Genomic DNA, 7,539 nt, shown 5'->3' with positions numbered 1-7,539 from the left:
GTTACCCTTTGGACAAATAACCAAAGTTACTTATGTATGGAATAAATATGCAGTTATTAGCCATCAGAATTTAAAGTATTTAATGATATGAGAACCCATTCATGATAAGTATGAAAAACAGCTAGAAAACCAATCATAATCCAAAGGAGGGAAAATGAGAGGGAAAAAAATATACCACAATGTTAATGGTGGTTGTTTCCCACAATATATGGGGTGTATTTCCCACCCTATTGCTTTTTTAAAAAAATTCTATGATGAATATGATTTACTCTAGTATTAATAACAAAATGTATTTAAATGGAAAACAAAATTCTCCCTGACATTAATTTTATGCCGGCTTCCATGGATTTTAGAGATAAACCATTATACCCAGTCACCACTGCTGTGTTGAAAAGTCAACATTGTTTAGGTTGCTTTACCCCAAGTCAATGCATTCCTGCTCCTGGCTGCTCCCCTCACAAGCCCTGGATGCTGCCTTTGACTCAAGGGAGATATGTGACTTGTCCTCTGTGGCCTCACTATCTAGCTTAGAATACACACTATGTTCAAGATGGAAAGGAATTTTGAAGACTCATGGTTTAAAGTGATATGATGAAATATTCTACGGGAAATGAAGGGTGGACAGAATGTTTCTGAGCTCACAAAACAGAAGGAAGTTCAAAAAATGAGTTTCTTTTTTGTTCAAATCTATTATTTATTTTTCCTGGGTATGATATAAATCAGAGAACAGGAGACTCTCTAAAACACAAGATAAAAAACATCTGGAGATCTGATGAAATTTACAATACTACAAGTCTTTAAACATATTTTTAAATATAGGTATTTGAGATAGGGTCTCACTCTATCACCCAAGCTGGAATGCAGTAGCACAAATATGGCTGATTGCAGCCTCAACCTCTCAGCCTCAGGCAATCCTCCCACCTCAGCCTCCTGAGTAGTGAAGTACAGGCATGCACCACCACGCCCGGCTAATTTTTGTAATTCTTTTGGAGACAAGATCTCACTATGTTGCCCAGACTGGGATCAAGCAATCCACCCACCTTGGCCTCCCAAAATGCTGGGATTACAGGCATGAGCTACTGTACCCAGCAAAATATTTTTAATATCTAGTAGAAAAAAGTTATTTTATCTAACTTAAAATCACAGATAAAATAAATATGAAATGTAAAGGGGTATTTAATACACATATTGAAGCAATGACCTAAAATTGTTTTGAGTGGTTTTTATAATTTTTAATATCTATTTTTCCATATATAACACATATACATACACGTATACACACAAACACATATATACATATACATATCTATAAATTTAACACATCCACATTACCAATCTTCCATCTCCTTTTATTTTTTATATGACCAAATAAAGAACACCAGCACCTGTCTAAAAAATAACTTCAGAATCCCCCTGTAAACACAGACAGACATGACCATCTAAGCCAAAGGCACACACATAGTTCCATCCCAAAGCCTGGCCGCCATTGGGTCCAATCTGACATTGCTGCCTGACTTTGTTTTGGCTTAGACACAGAATATAGTCAGGGTATTCAAAGGGTACTATGGCATTGTGGCGTTGTGTACTGATAAGGTCCTGTAAGTATCAAGAGACTACAGTAACCTCAAACGAGTAGTGCCACGAAACTCGGATCCTCAACATTACTTAGCTTCTTTTCTGCTCTTGCAACAATTCCCAGTGCTGAGTTTCCAAAGAAACAGTGTGGTAGGGAAGCTGGCCACAAGGACCACCTGTTCTGATCATCATTAGAGTATGCTGCAGGAACCCTTCTCAGGCAAGAGGCCAACACAAGTTTAGCAAAATCAGGTGTGAAAATACTAACCATGGAAGTAAAATCCATCCACCCCAGCCACTGTGAAAGAAAATTTACAACTCCACAGAGAACACTTGACTGAGAAACCAAAACGTCCGAGGAAAGAAGACAAATGTGCCCACCTCTAAAGAACATTTCGCACAAATTTAAGGCAATTTTAAAACTTTTTGTTGAGTTTATAATAATTGTACAGCATCAAAATTCTACTGAGTGATTTATACTTCATCTCAAATCATGCAATGTTCCAGCACCTTCATTTTTTAAATCAAGAAATAAAACACTAATGTGAATCACATAGATTCTTTGGATTTTCAGATACATGCATGCTTTTCCACTTGACATTAGATTTTTCTTCAGAAATTGGAATTTGATCACTGAAGAGCAAGGAGTGATGAACATATTTTCCACAACCACTCTAACCTCAATGTTACCATCTCCCCCATTCCACATTCATTGGTTTCTTAGTTGGGGCAACCTTAATCTAATTATTTGAGATTTGTGACCACTAGGGATAAGAAAAATGACATGAATTAAAGGGGTATGAAATGAGTTTCGGAAGAATCCATAAATGAGTCTAATGTCCTAAGGATTAAACAAGCGAGAGAGAAAAAAACTGCAACATGACATACAGTCTTTTAAAAGACATATTTTTGTTTCTGTTTTTTAAGGACCTTTTTATCTTTAAATTCCAAGCTTCTATCTACAAAATGCAGGACATTTACATGTCCTCTGCTTGCCTCTTATTTTGCAAGAATTGTTAAGATTATTATCCTCTTTCTTAAACCCCAAAATGAGAAAAGTTACTTTTATGTTTAATTTTTTGTACATTCTAGTATCTGTTGAGAAACAAAGCCATGATAAAAAGGAAAACAGGAACCCCACATCTGACAACAATAAAAAAAATTTTAGTTTCAAATATCACTCAATTGGCTGACACATTTCTTTTTCCTATGGGCCAACAGCTGCATGACTCACTGATGTATGTTTTGCCTGCCTTAGCTCTGAGTGGGTTGATGTAAATAGGAAGTGATGAGGAAAATCAAATTGGAGCAAACACATTTTTTCAAGACTGTAACAGGAAGAGATAGGAAGCCCAGGAAGATACTTGATAGGTATTCAACTCTGTAGAAAGGAGGAAGTAGCATGTTGAAGCACTCAGCTAGTTATTTTGAGTTGAACGGAAACGGGATACAACAGAGAAAGGACGCAGATAGGATGCATTTTGTTGCATAGCAACACAGAGGCTAGAAGCTACTGTACATAACTGAGACCATCTGTCTGTATGAAAGACTGAGGAGAAATGGTTTAAAACAAAGAAGAGCGAGGTTAATAAAATACGTTTGCAAAGAATAGATGAGGTTTCATATTCCATCTAAAAAGCAAATTTTGTGGTTATATAAAAATACCTTAATATTTAAATGTGATTTCAAGGAGTTGTTTTTGTTTTGGTTTGGTTTTTGTTTTTTATTAAGACGGAGTCTCATTCTGTCGTCCAGGCTAGAGTGCACTGATGCAATCTCGGCTCACTGCAACCTCTGCCTCCCGGATTCAAGTGATTCTCCTGCCTCAGCCTCCTGAGTAGCTGGGATTACAGGCACCTGCCACCACGCCTGGCTAATTTTTTTTTTTTTTTTTTTTTTTTTTTTTTTTAGTAGAGATAGGGTTTCATCATGTTAGCCAGGCTGGTCTGGAACTCCCGATCTCAGGTAACCCGCCCTCCTCGGCCTCCCAAAACACTGGGATTACAGGCTTGAGCCACCGCACCTGGCCAAGGAGTTGGTTTTAATACATGAAACATGATGCCTTGTGCTTCCAACTTGCCTTTCTACTACACTCCCTGCTTTGGTTCAGCCACTTGCCTGGAAATTTCCAGAAAGGTTTGCAGGTGACTAGGTTGGTGAGGTGGGTAGTGTTTCTGAACTTTGAAAGACCCAATTCAGCCCTAAAAGTCAATGCCCAATAAAAATTGGTTATCTCAAAGACAAATCAATGGGGTGGGGGTGAAGGGTGGGGAGGGAAGCCCACCAAAGATAACCCCCACTTCTGTCCTGTGAGTTCCCCAAAAAACTTCCTGGGGAGTCACTTCTATCACAGACCCCTGACCGAATGGAAAGACAGGGAGCCACACACAAGAGTTATTTCCGGCCGGGCACGATGGCTCACGCCTGTGATCCCACCACTTTGGGAGGCCAAGGCAGGCAGATTATCTGAGGTCAGGAGTTAGAAACCAGCCTGGCCAACATGATAAAACCCTGACTCTACTAAAAATAACAAAAATTAGCAAGGCATGATGGCACATGCCTGTAGTCCCAGCTACTTGAGAGGCTAAGGCAGGAGAATTGCTCAAACCCAGGAGATGAAGATTGCAGTGAGCTGAGATCATGCCATTGCACTCTAGCCTGGGCAACAGTGATCTCAGTCTCAAAAAAAAAAAAAAAAAAAGAAAAAAAAGAGTATTTATTTCTTAGGAAGCCCCTAGTACAAGTGGGGAAATGTGAGAAGTGGATAAGTTTACCCAGTAGGGACAGGAAGTTCTCTCCAGAAATAATGTCCAATTTCCTGCTGCCAAAGGCTGTCAGCCCTGCTGCTCATTTTGCTTCTATAGAAATATGATAGCCTGTTTCCTTCCCTCTACTCCTGATACTCCCCAAACCTGCCCTTCTCCACACCATAGGCTATCAGCAACACTTTTCCAGAGACTGTGCCGCTGTCGCCTCCTCTTCCCTGGTTGACAGACCCATCCTTGCTTCTCTCCCACGGTGGGGCACAACAGAAGGAACAAAGAATCCATGTAGTCACCCACCGGTGGCATCCCTTCAGGAGAAATCGTGGTCTCTCCCAAAAAAGCATGCATCTGCTTCATAGAAACCTTCACTTTGGCATTACACAAAGCAGAATGCCACCCCAGCAATATTCTAGTTGGAGAAGGTCTTTATACAATACCCATGGGGCAGAAAACCTCAAGGAGAATGTCAAAGAATTAAAAAGAACATGAGCCAACACTGCCCTGGGAGAGGATGAGATGTAGGAGTGAATATTAGCCTATTTCCCACTGTTATCCTTTTTGGGGTAATGTTTTTATGTGCAGTATTTTTTGAGTATTAACTTCTTGCACAGTGATGTTATAGATACACAGCACATATAAGAACATGGACTTCAGAGTCAAAATACTGGGTTCCATGTCACACACCCCTCTTTGCCAGCCTGATAGCCTTTTGGTTTTCTCGTCTGTAAAATGGGCATAATTACACCAAATACATCATGGGTTGGGAAGGATTCAGAAAGACAACTCACACAAAGCATATGCATAGTAAACGTATGCATACACAGTAAACCCTCATTAAATATCACCAATGAGCATTCTGGTAAACCAATTCTGTCAGATAAAGTTAAGAATTTATCCATAAGTTAAGATCTTGGCCAGGCATGGTGGTTCACAGCTATAATCCCAACATTTTGGGAGGCCAAGGTGGGTTGCTGACTTGAGCTCAGGAGTTTAAGACAAGCCTGGGTAACATAGTAAGACCCTCTCTCTACAAAAAATAGCTGGGTGTGGTGACTCACACCTGTAGTCCCAGCTACTCAGAGGCTGAGGTGGGAGGATCATTTGAACCCAGGAGGCAGAGATTGCAGTGAGCCAAGATCTTGCCACTGCATTCCAGCCTGAGTGCTACAGTGGAACCCGGTCTCAAGAAGAAAACAAAAGATCTTAATCCATATACAATAACTAAGTCTAATATTTGAAAATCTCTGCAAAAAAGAAATGTGAAAAATAATTTTCCACATTGAAATATTAAAAAATCAAGATTACATGGCTTGTGCTATTTTTTAAAATGTGCTATTTTTTAATGTGTATATTAATTAGTAACTCTGCATACACATTGAAAATTGAGCTTCAGTTTTTGCTATATTAATCAAAAGTTGATTTATTATAATCAGGCATTTCTTTTGATATGCATGCTTACCCAGAACAATCTGGATCAAGATTCCTTATAGCATATTAAGTTTTAAGCAATGGAATAATTTTTGAGTTTTAGTCCTAAATTTCTTAAACCTTAAATATATCAGCAATTTCTCAAACTCATGTGTATAGCCTCTTATTTTTACTTAACATAGCTTACATTTATATGTTATAAAGCTCTCATGAAATGAGACAGGCAACTAAGATACATGTACTCCAGGAGTAGCCACAGCAGAATGGCCAGGTCCCTATGTCTACACTGCACTAGGAAACCGGGCATGGTGTGGCTTAATGTTACAAGCACTCATCTCCTGCAGAGTAAGATAATGTAAAAAGCCAGGTACTGGGAGTCCAGAGACCAAGTTCAAACACCAGCTCCATCACCTCTAGCTGAGATACACCGAGCCCTCTAATTAACCTCTCAGAGCTTTGGTTTCCTAATTTTTTATGGTATAAAGAATACTACTTTGTAGTATAGAATTTTTAAAATAAAATTAAATGGGGATATGAAAGTACCTAGCACAAAGGAGGCATTCAACATGTGTTAATTTCTTTCCATCCTACAATTCATAAAACAAATTTCCTGTCCACATTGCTTTATCAGATACTTAAATGCAGGCACTATGTGTTCTTGGTCCTCAAATGACAGAAATGAAGTAACAATGAATGAGTGAACTGTCTCAGTAACTGTCTCTCCCCAGTGCAGTAAGAGAATTATCCTTGGTAAATCTCACATGACTCTATAATGTGTGGGGAATGGGCTCTATAGGGACCACTCCATGTGTCTTAGTCCCTCAGGTGTAAAAAGAGATGGACCTTAGTTTCCATGCACTGCCTCATTTTGTGCTTATTTTACTATATATTTTTACTCATAAGATGATTTTAAAAGTTAGACTCTCTTTTATGCATATGTGATATTAGTTTATAACAAGCTATCTACCACACATGTGGTAGTTCTAGATACATAATTTGCAGATTAATTTATGTCAACATAAACCTGCCCCCCACAGGGAAATCTCAGAGATTCATACTTGGATCTCCTAAAAATCCTCACCTCTACTGTGTTCCTTATCCCCTACTTCAAGTTATACAGTAGTAATCAAGAAAAGGTGAACTCTGATAATCATACTGGACAGGAATAAAGCCATGACTAGATTTACTAATTAAGAAAGGATATCTGTGTTAAAATATGTTCATCCTACCTGGTTAAAAGAAAGCCATTGACCTGGCTTGGTGGCTCACACCTGTAATCCCAGCATTTTAGGAGGCCAAGGCAGGTGGATCACCTGAGCTCAGGAGTTAGAGACCAGCCTGGCCAACACGGTGAAACCCCATCTCTACTAACTGGGCGTGGTGGCACATGCCTGTAATTCCAGCTACTCGGGAGGCTGAGGCAGGAGAATCGCTTGAACCCAAGAGGCGGAGGTTACAGTAAGCCAAGATCATGCCATTGCACTCCAGCCTAGGCAACAAGAGCGAAACTCTACCTCAAAAAAAAAAAAAAAGCAAGCTATTGCTCTGAATAACACTCTCAGTAACGACCATATCAAACCTAACTGCTGTCACATAAAGAACTTTTAGTACGACTGAAAGGGGTTTCTTTTTCTATAACAGGATTTTCATTACATGAATAACCCCATATTTCAGAGATTTAAAATAACACTGAAAGAAACAGGCTTAGTCCACTCAGCCAGTCATATTTTTAAAGTATAGATTTGATGTCAGATCTAGCAACGTGTTCTCT

This window comes from Pongo abelii, chromosome 1 (genome assembly GCF_028885655.2).
Source record: "Pongo abelii isolate AG06213 chromosome 1, NHGRI_mPonAbe1-v2.0_pri, whole genome shotgun sequence".
NCBI lineage: Eukaryota > Metazoa > Chordata > Mammalia > Primates > Hominidae > Pongo > Pongo abelii.
Note: the sequence above shows the minus strand (reverse complement) of the source record.